General features: G+C 41.8%; 1 protein-coding gene across 5 annotated transcripts in view; it reads left to right on the forward strand.

The window, feature by feature from the left end:
* Positions 1–21,090, forward strand: part of TULP4 (TUB like protein 4) — a 107,254-nt gene that overhangs the window by 8,501 nt on the left and 77,663 nt on the right. Inside the window, exon 2 of one of the 5 annotated variants that reach the window (XM_080998346.1) lies at positions 19,068–19,157. The exons of 3 other annotated variants lie outside the window; for them this stretch is intronic. The gene's annotated coding sequence lies outside the window, so the exon portion shown is untranslated. Of the gene's footprint in view, positions 1–19,067; positions 19,158–19,500; positions 19,520–21,090 lie in introns of those variants that run through there. One more of the 5 variants, XM_080998347.1, reaches the window with a different exon arrangement.

Raw genomic sequence — 21,090 nt, forward strand, 5'->3', positions numbered from 1 at the left:
ACATCAAATATCCCTTTTTGGGATACTAAAGGAACTGTGAAACAACTTACTGTTTAATAAACAAAATCTACTGATCACAATTTGAAGGAAAGACTTGTCTTTTAATATTTGTTTCATTTCCTATGTTACAGTAACACACCAGAATCAAAATAGCCTCAAAAAGTGTGTCTTTAACTCTCAGCCCTAGCAATTAAAGGTTGCCCTCACTGATTAAAATTGATCTTAAAGCTTTAGCTGATTAATCCACTGATTAAACCAATTAAAGTTTGCAGTAGTCATTCAAGTATTTGATATGGGGGGGAAATAGAAGGACTGGCAGCAAGACACTCACTGGAAAACAGTTGGGTTTTCCTTACCTATTTCCGCATGTATTTCTCGCTGGGCCACTAGTTGTGGTGATGGGCTTCCACCTTTCTGCATCAGTCCAATACTGAAATAACAGAAAAAGCTGCATGAAACAATGTAGAATTGTAGAGTTGGAAGGGATCCTGAGGATCATCTAGTCCAACCCCCTGCAATGCAGGAATATGCAGCTTTCCCATACAGGGATTGAACCTGTGACCTTGGTGTTATCAGCACCATGCTCTAACCAACTGAGCTACGTAGGAACATAAGAAGCTGCCTTATACGGAGTCGGACCCATTGGTCTTTCTAACTTGGCATTGCCTACACCAGGGACAGCCAACCTGGTGCCCTTCAGATGTTGTTGGACTAAAACTCCCATCATCCTTCACCATTGGTTATGCTTGCTGGGGCTGATGGGAATTGTAGTCCAACTGTGTCTGGAGGGCATCCCATTGGCTACACCTGGTTTACACTGACTGGCAAGAGTTGTCTGGGGACATTCCCAGCCCTATGTGGGATTGTCTTCTGTGTACAAGGCAGATGCTATGCCGCTGAGTTATGGTCCAAAATGGAACAAAGTAGCATGAGACGAAGTACGGAAGAACAGGAAAAGCTAACCGTTGATGGCTGTTCTGTCACCCTCTCTCCGTGGCCATTGCTTCTCCTTTAAAAGGAGAGATGAGCATAGCTACTGGGAGAACTAGCTAGAGAAAGGAAAAAACTTTGCTGAGGAGCAGTAAGAGAAACAGGCGAGGAAGCAACAAACTCAGGGGTCCAGAAAACTGCCTGGGAGTAGCTAATCTTACCCCCAAATAACCCAGCTCCTGCTGCAGTGTTGACAAGAAGGACATGCATTTAAGAGTTAGTACTCCAGTCTGCTGGAGTTAATAATGGGCAACCCCTTTGGATAATGCGTTGTGTAGGAGGACGAGCCGCCAGCTTCAAAACTGCAAAGCTATTTTAAGAGTCTTTATTAAAATTGAACCATATTTCACTGGAATCCACTCCCTGGCCCTTCTGTTAAAATATCTCATTAGCACCAGTTTATCATTGAATTTTGAGCTTAATATAGTGACACACACACACACACGTAGTGGGTGTCCCACTGTGAGAGTCCTGAATTGCTGGTGACCCCGTAATGAGTTGTGTGTGGGTTTTTACTGGTATGTGTGTTCAGATGAATGATTATGCTTTTGTTTTGTGGGGGTGGAAAGGCGAAGGATGATGTGTTTTGACATTTGCCGTGCGTTTTCTAGGTTGAGCAATTGCTTGACATGAGCCCTTTTCCCAGGAGCCGATGAGTCTAGCTCTCCTCGCAAAGAGACTTTTTGTCGATTGCTAGAGAATATAACTCTGATTCAGACTAAGCTCTCTGCTTCTGGTAGTGATGGAGCAATGTCTCAGGGGAATAAACGGCTTGGGGCTCTCCGGGGTTCACACATACAAACTGCACGGGCAAAGAAAGGGAAACGTTGATCCTGAGTACTGTGCATGCTCACACCTGAGCTCTGTCTTATACGTTGGGAAGGCTGCAAATACACATTTCACTTTTTATATTTTCTAATTCAGACAGAGTGAACAGATGGGCAGCCAGCCATGGGGTTTTTGGTTGTTGTTGTTTTTAACACATCTCCCCTTGAGAGGTGCAGCAAGAGAGCTGTAGTGGTTAGAGAACTGGATTCAGACCTGGGAGACCAGCATTCAAATCCTCACTCAGCCATTAAGCTCACTGGGTGACATTGTCCCAGTCTCTCAGTCCAGCCTAACTCCCAAGGTTGTTGTGAGGATAACAGTGGAGAGGATGGAGAACCATGTATGCCATCTTGAGATTCTTGGAGGAAAGGTGGGGTCGCAATGTAACATTAAATAAATAAAAGGAAGTCAAATGGAATCCGTTCCGGAAGTCGTTTGACTTCCAAAATGTTCGAAAACCGAAGCACAGCTTCTAATTGGTTGCAGGAAGCTCCTGCAGCCAATTGGAAGCAACGGAAGCCCCGTCGGACATTCGGCTTCCAAAAATAGTTTGCAAACCGGAACAGTCACTTCTGGGTTTGTGGCGTCCAGGAGCCAAAACGTTTGAGAACTAAGCTGTTCGAAAACCAAGGTACAACTGTATTGGGTTTATTTGGGCTCCAGCAAGTTTGTTTTGAGAGCTCTTTCTGTGCAGTCTCTGCTCCTGACCTCTGCTGCTGCAGGCCAGTCCCACTCAGAACCCATTTTATAGAAGGGAGGTCACCATAACCTTTCTTTTTTTTAAAAAAAATAATTTTTATTAAAGATTTATTAGTTTATAAAAACATGTGCATTATCTCTTTTTCAAGTTGCTTTTTCTACAGATCAGTTTCATTTGTTGTGAGACATTAGTGTTGCATGCAGTATAAGTTTGGGAAGAAAAGAGGGGTGGGGTGGGGGTGCTTCTATTCTTCCACTTAGTGTATGGCCATACCTTTTCTGACAGCTCCTTTAGCTATTGTTTCTAGAAGACTTGGGAGGGAATAATTGTAGTATTGGTGTCGTTTACAGTGGGTGTGAGCAGAAGTGCTTCTGGTAGATCTCTGGGTGATTGGAAGCAATTTGAAGGGTTCTGATTCTTGACAATAGCAAAAGGCTTCCCTCTCTTCTAAATTAGGCTGCTGAGATGAAGAAATCTTGGGAGGGGGAAACCAGGACTGTGAGCTTAGTCTTGTTACTGAAAAAAAATATATTCTAAGCACCCTGTTCCTTCATTCTATGAGTGTGTTGCCTTTCTCAGCCAATGTTTTGTACACCTGGCTCAAGCTGGTGGACTTTTAGTTTTAATAAAATAGGTTGTGAACTGCCCTGAGATCTACAGATAAAGGGTGGAATGAAAGAAAGAAAGAAAGAAAGAAAGAACGAACCCACAAGCCTAAAGTTGCCCCCCCCCTTAAAGGATATTCATTGTGCCAGGCTTTTTCTCTCTGTAGTTAACATTACTTTAAAAAAACCTAGTACAACTACATTCAGATGTATTTCTCTGTGGAGCAATAACAAATGCATTCTATCCCTTTTGGTATTTCATTAGATTCTCAGAATTGGTGAGTACATAGTACATCACCTCTCTAGAGGTGTATCAGGCCACTGTTGCTCTGTAGGAGCACTCAAGCTGTGGGTCAGCTTATTAAAAGATGCTTAGTACATGAATTGCTTTTCTTTTGATGGGAAGCACTGAAATTCGTTGGACTGGAAGACATAATCTAAAGCCAACGTACTTGGACAAAGATGCAAAAGAAAGCAGGCTTGCATGTTAGTCCATAAACATCATTTTACCAGCCCACATGCCCACATTTATTAGTCATTGACTAGATGGATTTAAAAGGGGATTAGAAACATTCATGATGGAGAGGGCTATCCATGGCTCCAAGCCTTGACGGCTATGCTCTGCCTCCAGCAATGCTTCTGAATGCCAGTTGGTGGAAACCACGGGAGGGGCGAGTGTTCATGTGCTCAAATCCTGCTTGCTGGTTTCCCACATGCATCTGGTTGGCCACTGTGAGAACAGGGTGCTGGACTAGATGAGCCATTGACCAGATCCAGCAGGCTTTTCTTATGTTCTTATAACAACCAACTCTTTCAATTTACATAAACCTTCCTGTTTGGTTGCCAGTAGGTGCTTATTAGTCAAAACAGCCGACCAGGTGAGTCGCTGTTCCTAAACCTGAACAAAGCATGAGCACAGGGATACAATTTGCTTTCGCTTGGAAGTTAAGCGAGGGCTTCGTCAAGGAAAGTGATTTGTGAAAAATGTACTTGCGTCAAGTGGTTTCACTTAGAGCAAGGCAGCTGCTGCTTACCGTGCCTGTTTGTTTGGGCTAGGATTTCAATTATATGTCAAGGGCATCTAAAGCTTGGACTCTTCATATTGCAATCAAAATAATAGCTCCCAAAGTGTGGTGTCTGTTTTGCATACAAGGAAAGAAAGGCGGAAGAAACCTCTGCTCCCTCTTGCAGGCCATTGAATAGCGATGGGATGGTAAAACCATTTAGTGGCTGAGCTCCTGATACGGCACACTGTTTCCTTTATCTCATCTGCCGCATACCCTTGTACTCTGTATTATTTAATCCCGAACAAGTAGCACTTCTAGATCAGTACTCACAACTAGTAGACTTTAAAAATGCTACTTTGCTCTTCATTATAAATAAATCAAAGGGGCTTGCAAGGTTCCCAAAATATATAAAACCTAATAAATACAACACACCCAAAATATCTGAGGTCAATATTGTATTATAAAACCAAGAGCAGGTTGGAACAGCCTATCTACCTCAAGAGGTATAGTGGGTTTTCTGTCGCTGGAGGTATTCAGGCTGAGGCCAAATTGGTCAGAGGTGCCGTAGTTGCATCCTGCACAACAGATCCTAGGCCAAGCAGAGGTTGGTCCAGATGACATCCAAGGTTACACTCAGCTCTTTGATTTTATGAAAACAATTTCACATAAAAGCAGGGATGCAAAAACTCTAATCTGCATTGACCCGGCTTAGCATGAATGTGTGAGTGTGCAGGTTTCTGGGGAGGGGATTGTGGCTGCTTTGCTCTTCCTCCAGTCGTGCTGCTGTGAGCTAAGCTATGGTTTGGTTTAGTGTGGCCTTTGAACCCAGACTCATGGTTTGTATTGCTCTACCTTTCTGGTTTACAGCTTGTGGTTTGTCAGGGACAGGCTAGTGCAAACCATGGCTTAGCTAGCAGCAGCAAGACCAAAGGAGGAACAAAGTGTCCCTGATCTTCTCTTCAGGAGACTGCATGTCTTCCATACTCACACTGATATCTTGGTTTGGCTTAGCATTGTGTGAAAAATGAACTATTAAATGCTTGGAGAATGAAAAGCTCTTAAAAGCCCATCTAAAGCTTGCAAAACACAGAGCCAACCACATCTCTGGATGGCAGGAGTTCCATTCCCTGTGTGCTGTAGTAAAAAAGGTTGTTCTCACTTATGCAGATTAGAATTTCATTAAAAACAAAGGGAGAATTTTCCAATAGAGAAAAGACAGGGCAGTGACCACAAAGATGCAATGCCATGAGAATTCTATTCAGACTAATTAAAAGTTGGTACCTCTTTAATGAGGTATTATATCTTGTGCAAGAAAAGCAGGTACTTGTCAGTGGCCTAACACAATGTTGTTGTCGTTTAGTCGTGTCCGACTCTTCGTGACCCCATGGACCAGAGCACGCCAGGCACTCCTGTCTTCCACTGCCTCCCGCAGTTTGGTCAAACTCATGCTGGTAGCTTCGAGAACACTGTCCAACCATCTCATCCTCTGTCGTCCCCTTCTCCTTGTGCCCTCCATCTTTCCCAACATCAGGGTCTTTTCCAGGGAGTCTTCTCTCCTCATGAGGTGGCCAAAGTATTGAAGCCTCAGCTTCAGGATCTGTCCTTCCAGTGAGCACTCAGGGCTGATTTCCTTAAGAATGGATAGGTTTGATCTTCTTGCAGTCCATGGGACTCTCAATAGTCTCCTCCAGCACCATAATTCAAAAGCAGGTCTAATACAATACTGTGTGCCAAATCCAGTATGTTTATTGGTAGAAGGTAATGCAGAAAACTACCATTCTTGGAAAGTGCCAAATGTTGCCAAAATTGTATTTAGTGTTTATACCCCCAAATCTAGAGCAAAACCCTCTTTTAAAACAAACTTACAAATCAACATATAAATTCTTTTTAAAAAAAGACTTACCTAAAATTAGAGGAGGCTAGAGCTAGATGTTACAAGTTTGAGGGTAGAGTTTGCTCACATCTGCTTGAGCTGCTGCTCACTGAGCAAGTCTAATGGCAAAGTTGGAATTGGAAAGCCAGTTACTCCCAGTATAGTAGTGTCAAGGGAAGAACAGAAACTGAATTAAGATCCAAAAGCGAAGAGAGAACAATTAGTAAGGGAATGAATACAGGGGCGAAAGCCTAGAAACGCCCAAAGGGAGGAGAGTCGGGAAAGCAGAGAAGCTGAAGGTTTTGGTACTGATGGGTTTTTAAGAGCAATCTTTGAAAAGGCAGGAACAGCAAGAGAAGAAGAGCCTTAGGAACAGCAGGGCAGCCTCTAGCTTATCTCCCCCAGCATTTATATTGGGTGATGCCAGTTCTAGCAGGGTTGCCTCTAACCAGGTTGTCCCAGTCTTCTGTTGCCTGTTTATTACCTTGACTGAGTCCTGAAAGACCTCCTCCCTGCCTTGCAGGACCTGACCTGGGAGGGTGGGACCCTGACTGACTTCAGCTACAAAAGCAGAGGCTGCTGAACAGAATCTTGGGCTGGGGTACTGTTTAGAGGGGGTTGTTGCTGTTAATTTTTTGTATTTTTATTTTGGATATTACGATTTATGTAGAAATTGTTAAATTTCGTTGTCTGCTTTCTGATGTTTTGTTTATTGTTTAGGACTAGTTTTGGTATGTTTGTAGCTATGTAAGTTTTTATAAGTTGTAAGCTGCCTTGAGCATGGTTTTAATTTTGGACAGGTGGCATACAAATAAAATGATTGATTGATTCCTTAAAGACGGCGCTTGTTCCTCCATGCTCCACAGTGACAGCATATTGGGCCACAAAGCCCAGGTTTGATGCCTACACATTCCTTTTACATTCCATTTACAGCTGAGCTAGTCGGATTGGGCAGAACTATAGCTGCATGTCCTTTTGCTTCTGACCTTAGTTGACAATAGGTTTGAAAAGTGTTAATATGAAGAACCTGTCCTAGGTGTGCTTAGAACACCAGAATCCATAGAGCTGGTGTCATAAATCTAATAGGAATGAAAATCAAAGCTTAATATTGGGAACTGAAAGTAGAACATACAGTGAAGGGAGTAATTGCTTCAGCAATTGTATACATCGCTTGAGCAATTGTGAGAGAATTATGCCCCAAACCCTGTTTTCTGGCTATTGATAAATAAATCCATCATCTGACACGCTTTGTAGTTAGAATGAAGCAAAATTGATCATTCATTGGAAAGAGTGGATACATGCACATACATGGAGTAAACAGAAATGGTATATCTGTCACTCTTGAGTAATAAAATTTGCCTTTTAGGATGATTCAAGCAAACAGATGTATTTAGGGACTGCTTTCCTAATGTATCTCGGGGGGGGGGGGGGGAGAGTAAACTGTTTTAATACCAGCTGTACTATCTGGTGTACGTTTTCCCCGTGAAAAGAACATTCATCCAAGTGTTGGGGGAAAAGGCGGAAAAGCTTTCTCCCAAGTGGCATTAGGTACTTAGAGTAACCTCCTATCTCTCAAGCTTGTAGCTTACATCTGCCCACGTTGCTTCATCTAGACAGGCACCTGGGAAAACTCTGTAACCATTGCCTTAGGTTCTGACCCAGAGCTCTTTCACCCATAGCTTCCCCAAGATTCAAGACTCCTGGCAATATATAGCAGCTTCCAGGAAATCCCTCGGTAATTAATATACATCCCTAATTACCCAATTCTAAATGGCTGGTGAATAATCCTTTCTTGGGCATGTCAAGGCCTATGCTGTGCACCAGCTATCTTGTTCCAGATGTTATGAAGCAGCATATTGAAGGTTTCAATTGATTTTCCTTATTTTCTTTAGTTCTGTGTTGTTTGCTCCCCCCGCTCCTTATTTCTAGGAAAGCTATGAAAAAAGGGTACTTTGCTCTTAGGGTCTGCAGCAAGGAATTGTGTTTTTCTGTGTGTGTGTTGTACAAAAGCAGAGGCTACAATTGTGTAATGGTCTATTGTGGAAGGCCCATTCTCTTGCGGTGGGTTGCCCTTTAAAAGGTACTTTGTGTAGCAGGTGGTTTAGGAGATGGTGAGGAGATTCTAAGAAATGGGAGTTGAAGAGATTCTGAGAAGGAGGCTTGAACATTTGAAAGAGGAAAAGAGGGCTGAGGAGGCGACAGAGAGAATTAGCAAAAAGAATCATCCAGAGTCTAACAGTGCAGGAGAAAAATGAAACCACCTAACCTGGTAGCATTTATCCAGCAGCAGCTTCGTCTGGGAGTCTGAATTTTATTGAGATTCATCCCTCCTTTTTGGATTAAAGTTAAATATGTGCCTTAAATTGTATTTTACCAGAGTTGTTTCCCTTTCTCCCCCTCCCCTGCCTCAGCTTCTTAAGTAAATCCAGCTGTTACTTTCCCATTTTAGTGAGTTGACTGCTAGTTTCCTCTTGTATACTTTCTGGAAGTGAAGGGACTGGAAGTGCCGGGTACTAATTTGGGGCCTTGGCATTATGCCTCTTTACATAGTTTTGAAGTGAAATACCTAGGATCCATAGTTCCCTTGCCCCCAAACAAATTAGTTCCTTGTAGGGAACTTGGGTCATGGCTGTTTGTTTGTTTCTACAAATAAATAAGAAATTCTCACTGTCACATTCTGCCTTGAATTACCAGATTCTGAACATGCTGTGAATGGCTGGAATACTGCCTGGGCAATATGGGGTGCTTCTCCTTTCTCTAGGGTTGGGGATATTTTGTCACTGATTGTTGTATATCTTCCTTCTCCCATTCCTATGCTCTTTCTCTTTCCCCCAATCTCTCTTGTTTCAGATGGCAGAATAAAAGTATTCTCTAAACTGAAAAAGATTCCTAATTCAAGGTCCCTTGCCTAGCCTTCTGATAGGGTCTGCATCTGATAAACCGATGATTCTCTGGGTGTGTCTGCATGCCTTTCCTGTCCCCTGCTTTGCACTGGTGATCAGGGATACAATATTCTTTGGCAGGGCTGCTGCTGCTGCTGTACATTATTGGTTAGCAAAAAGTCTGATTAGCAATGATGGTGCCAGTTGTAGGCTGCCAGCTGTGAAGTAGTCGGGGCTGAAATTCCATGTGGGGTTTCAGCAGCCACTTTTTATGGCTATGGCTGAGAAACAAGGCTCCTTTTCATTTTATATGAGTAACAATCCCCTGGAATATGATCCTGGGATATTAATGCTGTGCATTAAGTATGATTAGGGAACTCTCCTGTCTTCAACAGTCTCTTGAATTGCTGCTTATTGTTACCGTGCCATTAATGTGATTCATCAGCTTTGAAACAGCTTGTCCATTGCAAAGGAATTATGTGAATGTATTAACATTGTAAAGCTTTTTGAAGTTCTGCTGGCAATAATCAATATGAAGCCATGCCCAAGGCTTTTAAGGCAATTTGGCCATGCTCTTTTCTCTAGACTGAATTGCTTTTTCCCATGGAAGTATTAGTGAAGAGATAAGAAGTGATAAAGTTATTGCATTTAGCGGGTGACAAGAGTGCCAGCTGCATGGCAGTAATGCAATAGCTTAGATGCAAAGTCCTCAACATCAACAGGTGTGTATGTTTCCCCTTCACATGAGGCTTAGAAAGCATGGAAATTCTTCACCACTCGCCTACTATTCACTCATGGAACAATTCCTGAGAAATCATTTGACATCTTTCACCACCACGGTTGCATTCATATCTTTTCCTTGTTGGTGTCTTGCAGTGCAGTTGTTTCTCCAGTTTTTAGGAAATGTTAGCGCTTTGGACACAACTGCAGAACAAAGCTTTCAGATGGGAGCACACTACTATTTCTTCGAGTCTTGAGGTGCAGCTTTTGATGTGGCTGGTGACAGCATGCAACCCTGCTTCTTTGTCATCTCCCAGCGCTTCTGTCAGTGCCTTCCCCACCCTCCGTTCAACTTGCCAGTGGAACGGACAAGGTGTGTGTGGCAGGTGGGGAGGGAGGTACAGTGGTACCTCGGGTTACATACGCTTCAGGTTACAGACTCCGCTAACCCAGAAATAGTACCTTGGGTTAAGAATTTTGCTTCAGGATGAGAACAGAAATCGTGCTCCGGTGGCGTGGCAGCAGCAGGAGGCCCTATTAGCTAAAGTGGTGCTTCAGGTTAAGAACGGACCTCTGGAACGAATTAAGAACTTAACCCGAGGTACCACTGTATGTCAGTTTCACAACTGCCTTGTTGGTTTCACAGTGATAGGGCACTCAAATTTCCATTTAAAAACAAGTCCCCTCTTTAGAACAGCAGCAGTGGTGGTGCAATTAATGTAATTTTGTCTTCTCTTTGGTGAATCCCATTTGTTTCTTGTGCTGGCTGGCAGAGGAACAGATTGAAAGAGATTGTAGTGCTGGAAAAGGTTCAGAAAAGGGCAACTGAAATGACTGAGGGGATGCAACATCTCCTGTATGAGGAAACACTATAATATTTGGGCTTCTTTAATTTAGAGAGAAGGCAAGTGAAATGGGATATGATAGAGGTGTATAAAAATATGCATGATATATTTTTCCCATGGAAGTATTAGCGAACAGAATGTGGGCAGAGAAAAATCCCCCCCCCCCCCGTTTTGTAATGCTAGAACTCAAGGACATCCAGTGAATAATCCATCATCACCACCACCACCATCATTTATTCAATTTATGTATCACCTTTTATCAAAAGCTTTCAGGGCAGTGTACAACATTAGAAACGCATTACAAAACATCAATGATAAAAACATAGCAAAATGCATGCTGATAGACAGCTTAACAGTAAAATAATAATCATAACCGTCCTCTCCCCCACACTTACACAGGACATAGATTATTTAATAGTCATAGGTAAACAACAGTGTTTTTGCCTGGCATCTGAAGACATGTAATGATGGTGCCAGATGAGCCTCTCTGGGGAGAGAATTCCACAATTGGGGAGCCGACACAGAAGAGGCCCATCCTCTTGTTGCCACCCTCTAAACCTCTCGGAGCGGACACATAGAGAAGAGCCTCAGATGACAAGTGCAGGGTCCAGGTTGGTTTGTATGGGGAGTGGCAATCCTTAAGGTACTGAAGTGCTGAGCTATGTTAAGTGGGCCCAGAAACTAATTGGCAGTCAGTGCAGTTGTGCCAGGATTTGCACCAGCTGAAGTTTCTGAACTGTCTTCAGAGGCAGCCCCATGTATAATGCATTACAGTAATCCAACCTAGATGTTACCAGAGCATAAGCCACAGAAGTTAGGCTATCCCTGTCCAAATAGGGGCACAGTTGGGCCACCAGTTGAAGCTGACAGAAGGCACTCCCCCACTGAGGTCACCTGGGCCTCAAGTGACAGTAGTGGATCCAGAAGCACCCCCAAGCTACGTACTTGCTCCTTAAGAGGGTGTGTGACCCCCTCAAGAGCAGGCAATCTTCCACCCATCCAGCCTAGGGAATGATCCACTAACAGTGCCTCAGTCTTATCTGGATTGAGTTTCAGTTTACTGGCTCTCATCCAGTCCATTACCAAAGCAAGACAAACAGTCAGGGCTTTAACTCTGCTGTAGTTTTAGTCCAGATCAGGCTCCCACTCTTTCTTTTTTAGGTGCAGATACAAACCACACATTTAGTGCAATGTGCAGTTTTGACATTTACATGTCTAAGTAATCCCATACTTAGTCCCATGTTTAAGGGACTAAGTAATGCACAATTAGCACTGAACAGGACTGGGATTAGTGCAGGCTTCTTCAACCTTGGCCCTCCAGATGTTTTGAGACTACAATTCCCATCATTCTTGACCACTGGTCCTGCTAGCTAGGGATCATGGGACTTGTAGGTTAAAAACATCTGGAGGGCCGAGGTTGAGGAAGCCTGGATTAGTGCTACCGTAGTGTTAAAAAACATCAGCTGTTGCTTGGAAGCACCTCTGCTTGTGCTTTCTCCCCTGTCACTTCTGCAACAAGGTTTCGAAGGCTGGAGATGTTGCAAAAGGCTGCACAGCTTATTAACCATCTGTTGTGGTTTACCAGGTGCTTAAATTTCTAAAGAGGAAAAGTAAAGTCAAGACAAGAATATCAAGCAACTAGGCCTTTATCTTTAGCAATGAAGATGGAGAAGGCTTTAACCTTTATTTGACCATTGCAAAAGTTATTGTTTATCCTAGAATTAGTAGCAACCCCTTTATCCTCTACCCTGATATAGCTACATATCTCCAGTGCTGGCATTGCATCTGAATGGATTCCGGTCCCAATAGCCATTGTATATAATAAGGCTGCTCTAGGTTTCTCACATACATGGTGTGGTCCTGCCTACATTTATATATATATATATATATATAGCTATGGAAGTAGTTTTGTGGCCAGCTGGGGAAGACTGAAGAGCAGAGTCGACATGGCTTATAAACTGAAGATGCCCGAGACTTCCGGGGTGGCGCCATCGGTAATGGCGGACTCCCTCTGATCCGGAGGGACTGGCTCCACGGAAAACGGGTCTGTTCCGCTACGGCGAAGCGGGGACCCTTCAAAAAATCAAAGGCAGAGGAAGCCTGTGACCATGGGACTTGGCGGGCACCTTTTGCGCCCCCCCAATCCGTAAAGGAACCCAACTACGGCCTCCGGAGCGAAGAGGGGTTAGTGGCGCGGTGCTGAGAGTCAACTGCTTCTTCCGTGGAGCGAAGCCGCACAGCCGTTGCCGGAGAGCGCTACCTTTTTCCTGGGACAATTCGGTTACAAAAACAACTACCCGTGAGCAGATCAAATTTGGACAATTGGACTTTAAACAACGATCTGTGAGTAGAAGGGAAAAACTGGATTAGAAATTCTTCTCAATTTGGCACTGAAGCGGGAAGGTCTAAACAGGAAGTCAGCCTTCCGTTTCTTATAGATAGATTAAAGCAAAGACATGGCAAACTAGAGTTCAGAAAATCGTTTGTAAAGGATCAACTTTCATCATCTAAAACTACTGAACCCCCTTCGGAAGCAGGAGAAGAGGGGGGATTTTTTCCGGATGGTTTAAACTTGCAGGAGAGAGTGTAAAGAAAAGTAATTTTCCACCGTCTTGAACCTGGGAACCGGGATGTCAGGACAGACGTTTTTAGGAAGTTCATTGACTATAGACAAATGTTTTTGACAGATAGTTAAAAGAAGAGAAACATAGTGATTCCATTGTTCTCTTTCGCATTTTAAAGGGACAAATACTGACAAAATATCTGAAAAAGGAAACTTTGTTGTTAGATCTGCTGTTAAAAAGAAAAGAAAAGAAAAGAGATTGATACAAATAGAAGTTCTTCCCCTAGAGGGAGCTTGTGAAACTGTTATTAAACTTGAACTGGGGAGCTTCGCAGCTGCAAACAGATTAAGATTGTGGGAACAGACTTCTGACCTTGCATAACAATGTATTCAGAGGCTCTGGTGCGTGCTTTCTGTAAGACAAGTGCTTTATTGGAACAGTTACATGAGAAGACGGATTTGATGACTGTTGCGATCAGAAATTTTGGACAGGTAGTGGGTATCTATATAGAACCCACCCAGGAATCAACTCAGGAGTGTGCTCTGACAGATCAGATGAGGGAGGAGATCGTTGTTGGACCTCGGGTGGCAGAGATGGAGGGAGCTGTGGCCCAGCAGGAACATGAGTTGTTGGATTTGACAAATGAACTTGGAAAAAGCCAGATTTGGAGAGATAGAGTTTTGTTGGGTTTGGAGATGGGGGGCTGGATAGACCCCCCTATGCAGGGATGTCTTGACTTTCCAAGTCTGGCAATGGGCCGTGAGGAGTTTGGGGTTGTGGGAGTCCTCAACTTTGGAGGGACTTTGAAACATGCTTTTAAATACCACATGGAGTTCAGTGTGGATTATGGAAAAGGGGCTGATCTGTCGAGAAGGGACAAAAATACTGTCAAGTTGGAGTTTCCACGAGTGAAAGGACCAGGAGACAAAGTAAAGTAAAGGTATAAATATGAAGAAGATCTGCGGAAGGGACATGGAAGAGACTTAAGGGCCTCGGACATAAGATTACCAGGTTAATGAGCTAAATGGATGAGACAGAAAGGACTGACAAAACCCGGGACCAGGAGGAAGAGACGTTGGAGGAAGATTGGAAGAAAGTTTTTAAAAAAAATTCTATTTAGGATTGTCTTGTAAAATTAATGAGTATTAGAAAAATGTTGGAACGAAACTATTTGGCTTTAGCAGAAATGTTAAAAAGAACTATGCAAGAATATGTTATGGTTATGAGAAATTGGTATAAATAAGATTTAAGTTTTAAGTTTTAGGGTCTTTTATAGTAAGATAAGGTTAAAATAGATTAAGGTAATTTAATGACAGAATATTATGAAAAATGGGAAGGATTTGCTGTTATAATTAATAACTGGACTACAAAAAAGGGAGGTTTGAGGAGGTCGATGAAATAAGGCAATGACAGTTAAGGATTTGGGAATATTGGATCTGTTTTTAATTGTTTGTGGTTTACTTTTGTTTTTTGGATTTTGATGTGTTTTGTCTTTGTTTTTTTTATTTTTATTTTTATTGATTTGTATGGTTTGACTGCTGTTTGCTTTTCCCTTGTTTTTCTTCTTCTTTGTTTCTTTGTTTTTTTTGGTAACTTTAAAATGCTTAATAAATATCATTTAAATATATATATATATATATATATATATATATATATATAAACTGAAGATGCCCTATCTTCGTCATATATTAAGGAAAGGAAAGGAACTAACTTGTGATAGTCATTCAAATAACTCTGATGGCCCTCTTCGGATAGGTAGTTTTTGTCTTTGTTAATTGATTTAATTAATTGATCCACACCTGGCGTGGCCTGGCGTGCTCTGGTCCATGGGGTCACGAAGAGTCGGACACGACTAAATGACTAAACAACAACAATTGATTTGGTCACTGCCCTGTAAAGATAGGATGATGGCAAGATCTCTGAGCTTTCACAGGCTACAAAGGCATCTGGGCTACAGCTGTCCTGATTACACAACTCAGGTCTGAAAATATTGGCCTTGTTCAGTTTCCTTTTCTTAGACAAAAAAATCTGACCTGCTCCTCATTCTGATGGACACAATCATGAAAAAAATCATTTGTATAGTAAGTAGTAGGTACGATGAAGCCTGCTCAAATACCCCATTAACATACACAGGTATAGTAAAATTTATCCACCTAGCATCTGCCCAATCAACATCAACTGTGTGAAATGCAGAGCATAATGTTCACCAACTGGCTACATGACTATTAACCAAGACTTGAAATGCAGCTGTGATATGGCCATGGCTCTCAGTTCTTTGTTGTTTGTCACTTTGAGGCCTCAGAAAGTACTTTGCCTTAAATCTTAATCATGATTTCACAGCTCAAGAGCTTGATGTACAAGATGGCATTAAACCTTGCTGGTAGTTTCCCCCTTTTCTTTTTTAATCCATTATGCGCTTCACATCTCTTTGCATGTGTCATAAATTGATATAAATAACACATGTTATTAATTCAGAAGGAAATTGCCCAAATAAATCAGGCAGCTTGGAACAACATGGAATACTGGTTAAACAATTGGGCATATTTTGTGTCTCTGTACAAGATGTGTTGAGGTAAAATTGGTTTTTCAGTTTGTTTCCTCTAATGGATGAAACCCAGTTAAAGCAACCAAACCAAGCTGTATGTAACATTATCAGCTTCTTATTCAAGCTGATCAAATCCCAAGTCCCTCATAAAAAGAGCACTCCTCAACAATATGTTACAATGTTATACTAAAACAAACCTGCAGTTTGAACTCTATGTATTCCATACTAAATTAGATCATACAAAGATTTACCCATCCAAAAACAAATTTAGATAGCCAAGGGGGCCCTAAACTGATACATTCAAAGTAAATTGCGATGGTGCATGTTCCCTGGAAGCAAGCAGCATTTACAGTGGTACCTTGGGTTACAAACACCTCGGGTTACAAACACTTCAGGTTACAGACTCCACTAACCCGGAAGTAGTTCCTTGGGTTAAGAACTTTACCTCAGGATGAGAACAGAAATTGTGTGGCGGCAGCGGGAGCCCCATTAGCTAAAGTGGTACCTCAGGTTAAGAACGGTTTCAGGTTAAGAACGGACCTCCGGAACAAATTAAGTTCGTAACCAGAGGTACCATTGTACTTCGAAGCTCCAGTTGCTTTGGCGGGGGGGGGGGGGGAGAGAAGAGAAAGCAACTTTTAAAAGTAGGATCACAAATTTTGCTTCCTTTCCTCCAGTCTTTGAGGAAGACTAGTCAAAGGAAAAGCACATAAATGCCTTTGCTTTTGTAGACTTCCCCGTCTGTAAGATACAACTGAATGAGTGGGAGATAATGCATAGATTCTTCCCTTGCCTCTCCTCCCACTTTGGGAACCTCAGATTTTCTCAGAGCCTCTTGATTAGAAGTAGGAGGCATTGGGAAAGACTCTGGAATAGTACTATTTATTTTATTTTATTTTAATTTTATTTATATACTGCCCTTCATCCAAGAATCACAGGACAGTTTACTGTACAACAAAAAGTATTCTCAGAAGTGGACAGTCTTGTGGAGAGAGCACTCAGTGTACAGTGCTTGGTTGTGGAGTTGTATCATCCATAATACTTTACTGGTTTTAAATGCCGCACTAGTGGGGCTTTGCTGTGTGCAGGGTGATTGTAGCTATGCACGCTTGCCAAGTCCTGATCTGCCAAGTCCAAAAGCTAGGTAGTATATTCACTTCCATGCATTATCTCTGTGCAATGTAGGCAAAAACATTATTCATTTTGTAAAAAGAGATCTTACAGTAAGACTATTTCTGCTGAGGAAATTCTGCCTTGTTCTGTGTAACCAGAAAATTGAATATTTTGCATACGCTTTTGCTTTCAGATTCTTCTGTGTAGGAAATACTGCTGGTTTCATGTACTATGGTTGGAAAGTAACTTCTTTTTACTGGCCCTAAAGTGTTATAAATTGAATATCTTTCCCTGTTGAAGGACAGGTTTTTAACGTCTTCTCTGTGTAAAGCAACTGTGCAAGTAATCTTTAAGGATCTTTTCCTTTAATTTCTTTTAATGCAATAAATGCATATTTCCCCTCATATGTTGTATATGGTATGGCCAGTTTCCCTGAGAGTAGCACTTGTGTCATGGAGATATATTTTTTTCTGAGTGTGCAATGTATATCTTGTATGGGGGACAGGGGAGGGGGACATGATATTCCTGACCTAGTTCATAAATTAGTATCATGGTTGCTCGATGGACTGTGGTACCAACAGGATATTGTTTGTGATGACCTTGTTACCCAATATTTGGTACTTTTTATTTATTATTTATTTGAAGGCCATGTGCAGGGAGGGGCATAGCAGCTTTCTTCTTGTACAACCAAGCTATCACCTCATTTTTATTTTTATTTTAATGTGTGGGTGAGATACCGCCATGTAGTCACAGAAAATCCTCATAAGGATGATTGTATCAGATGTAATATTCTTCATGTTATCAGAGCATCTTTGTTTATTTTGAAGCCTCCAGAAGTCCTCAGTACAGTGGTGCCTCGCAAGACGAAATTAATCTGTTCCGCGAGAGTCTTCGTCTAGCGGTTTTTTCGTCTTGCGAAGCAACCCTATTAGCGGCTTAACGGATTAGCGTTATTAGCGGTTTAGCGGCTATTAAAGGCTTAAAGGCTTAGCGGATTAGCTGCTAAAAGGCTATTAAAGGCTATTAAAGGCTTAGCAGATTAGATAAAGGGGGGGGAAAGCGAAAAAAAAATCTCAAGACTTGCAAGACATTTTCGTCTTGCGAAGCAAGCCCATAGGGAAATTCGTCCTGCGAAGCAACTCAAAAACGGAAAACCCTTTCGTCTAGCGGGTTTTCCGTCTTGCGAGGCATTCGTCTTGCGGGGCACCACTGTACTTACATTTATATGAAATGTGGACTTGGAGAAACAGGAGAAGGCTCCTGGAATGTTAATAAGCAAAATCAGCCATCTCCTATCAGGTCATATAGGCCAGAGGGGCTGATTAGAAGGTTTTAATCAGCAAAGTGGATGTCAACACAGTTGGTATTCTAAAATTAGGAACTGATTACCTGCAGCTGACATGGCCACATGTCATTATTTAAAATCTAGTTTCTTAACATCTGCCTTCACAGTATTATACATTGCCACCCACAGACTGTTGCTGAGGAGAAGCCTCTTAATGAGCCTAAAAGTATACAGAAACCTTTATTTGCCTGCATAGACATCCAGAAAAAGGGGGTTCTCTTTTACCCTGGAGACCAAAATGGACAAACAGTTGCTTAAGAGCTGGCCCTGGTGAAAAAGGGGAGATAAAAGGAGGAAAGTGAAGGTGGGTCTGGAGAAGGGATGGAGGTAATGTTTTGCGGACTCTGCAATCATCCTCTGGGGCCCTTCTTCATGTGCCCATTGCATGAGAGGTCCAGAGGGTGGCAACATGAGAACAGGCCTTTTCTGCGGTGGCTCCCCGCTTGTGGAATGCTCTTCCCAGGGAGGCTCGCCTGACGCACTTTGCTTAACAACAACAACTTTATTTATACCCTACCCATCTGGCTGGGTTTTCCCAGCCACTCTTTAAGCACCAGATATCTTTAGGCACCAGGCAAAAATAGTCCTCTTCTCCCAGACCCTTGGCTAATTAAACACTCTGTGGCCTTTTAAACTGTGGGAGGGTAGTGTTTTTGTTGCATTTTTGCATTTTTATATTCTAAACTTCCCTGTGATCTTCAGATGAGGGGTGGTATTTTATTATTATTATTATTATTATTATTAAATAATAAAATAAAAAAGAATTCACTAATTAACATTAAGAATTCACTAATGAACATACAAACAAAATTAAGTGGAAGAATACCTTTGAGTATGGTATTAACTGTTGGACATCATGTATGGCAAGCAAAGGATGCGTGGGAAGAGTTGTGCTGAAGTATGGCTATTGGGTGCTGTCCAGTGGAAATTTCTAACATACAAGTCTTACATTTGGGAGAAGGTCCCATTTATTTAAATGGCACTGTCTTTCTAATAAATATGTTAAAGTTTATCGTCTAAATATATTGACTTAAATCTATTGAATCCCAGGTATTTATGCCTACTATGAACTGCAGTACCGCTTGACAATTTCAGAGCAGATTCCAGATGCATTATGAGCTTCTGCTTTCGATTTCAAAGGTATGTGGATTCCACCTGAATTATTCCCTTGCACACACTACTGGCAGCTTAGAAATGTGTGTTCTTCTAACCTGTAGTGAGTACAAGGGGATAAATCAGGAATATGCTAGGTCTTCTCCTCTAACAATTTGGTTGGCTTTGGCTGGTAAAAGGTATTAATTGGAAACCACTAAATATAATAAATATAAAAATAAATGACAGAATATATACTGTATCCAGGTTTTTAACATTTTTCTTTTCTCCCATAGATAAGGCCAAAGCTGTGACTCTCTAGCAGATAGCAGTCATGAGATTGATAGTCGATGAGAAAAAGTGACTGTGTGGAGTTCCTCTGCACAGTGCCAGCCAGCTGTTGATCATTTGTAAGCACCGTAGGGTCTTATGTAGTACCAGAAACTAGGCCTGTAAGTCCTTTTGCCAGCTTTTCACTTGGCAGGAGGAATGAAATGGGGAGAAACCTGTTTTAGAGCTGTTTTGCAAAAAGTCACAAGTGCTCATTTTTGCATTGGGGAGGAGGGGTTCTGAGCTTTATCATTGGTCATCTGCGCACTCTAAAAAAAAAATAATCTAGAGCATTAAGTAGCAAACTAGGACACCTATACCTAGCCACCTTTCTAGGCAGAGATCAAAGCAACAGGGAAATTTTAAGAGCTGCTACTGGCTTCATCAAAAGCAGCAGTCTTGATGTTCAATTCTCCTGTGACTACACTGGGGAGTATGCATGCACAAACTCCAAAGAATCCAGTGTATCTTGTATGACGATTCTGTGAGTGTTACAAAACATTTCTGCTCCAATCCCATACCTCCTTACCTGTGGGTAAGCCCCAGTGAACTCAGTGGGTCATGCGTTTGAGTAGGCAAATCTAACAATATCAATGGAGTGTCCAGTTCATCATGTGTTGCTTGATGGTGGGAGAACTTTAAATCCCCATTTGCGACTTTGTCACAACAAACTTTTAAGTTAGGTCACTGTTACTCATATTTTACAAGTGGAATACTGACAACTGGTGGCTTGTTCAAGTCCACTTGGAGAATTCATGACCTGGCATGTATTTGAAACTAGATCTCTACTCCAGAATTCTACCTCCAGGAGCATCTTGGCTCTTAGCATTTGAATGAAAAAGAGTAAGCATTAATTTTGGTTTTAAAATTATTTCTATTTTATTTTTTAATTTACAAAAAAAATGTTGTTTACAGTTTTAGTATGCATGCAGTATGTATTCTAATTCAAAATAAAAGTTGTCTGCTTTTCTAGTAAATTTGAATTATTGATTGAGCTAGATAAGTAGTCTCCAAACTCCCCCCCCCCACTATTGGGTCCCTTGAAAATTTCTGAGGGTTGGTGGACCACTTAATGAGGATAAAGAGGAGATGGAATAGCAGAAGGGATTGAGAATACTTTATTTCTATTTGATAAAAAACACCACTCAAAGGGGGGGGGGATTAATGTTTATTGGCTGTAAGGAAGCTTCTCTGCTCTGCCAAGATTGGCAGAGAAGAATTGTTCTTTTCGGTTAGAAGCTAAGAAGAAAAAGATGGAGGGAGAGAGAGAGGAGGGCTGTTCTACCTAGAAGTTTGTAAAGCACAATCTATGAGATTAGAATGGTCTGTTTTGAATAATCTGTTGGAATAGAGTAGGACTGATTCTATCCAGCATCCCCAGTTAGGGCTGGGTTTGGGAGAGGCCACTGCTTGAAATTCTGGAGTGCCGGTGTTGACAATACTGAGCTAGATGGATAAGTGGCCGAATTAGGTATACATCAGTTAGCTCCCTATGTTTAAAATTGGGAAATATTTATGTTTAAACTATGTAGCAAAGACCTGTACTTTGTTTTTAACATTTTAAAAACTGTGTGGTATTCAAGTTTGGGAGAATCCTGCACTTACCACAACACTACCAAAAGGTTGTCTTTTAAGAGGTGGCTATATTTGT

The sequence above is a fragment of the Podarcis pityusensis genome (assembly GCF_964106645.2).
Source record: "Podarcis pityusensis genome assembly, chromosome: 3".
Lineage (NCBI taxonomy): Eukaryota > Metazoa > Chordata > Lepidosauria > Squamata > Lacertidae > Podarcis > Podarcis pityusensis.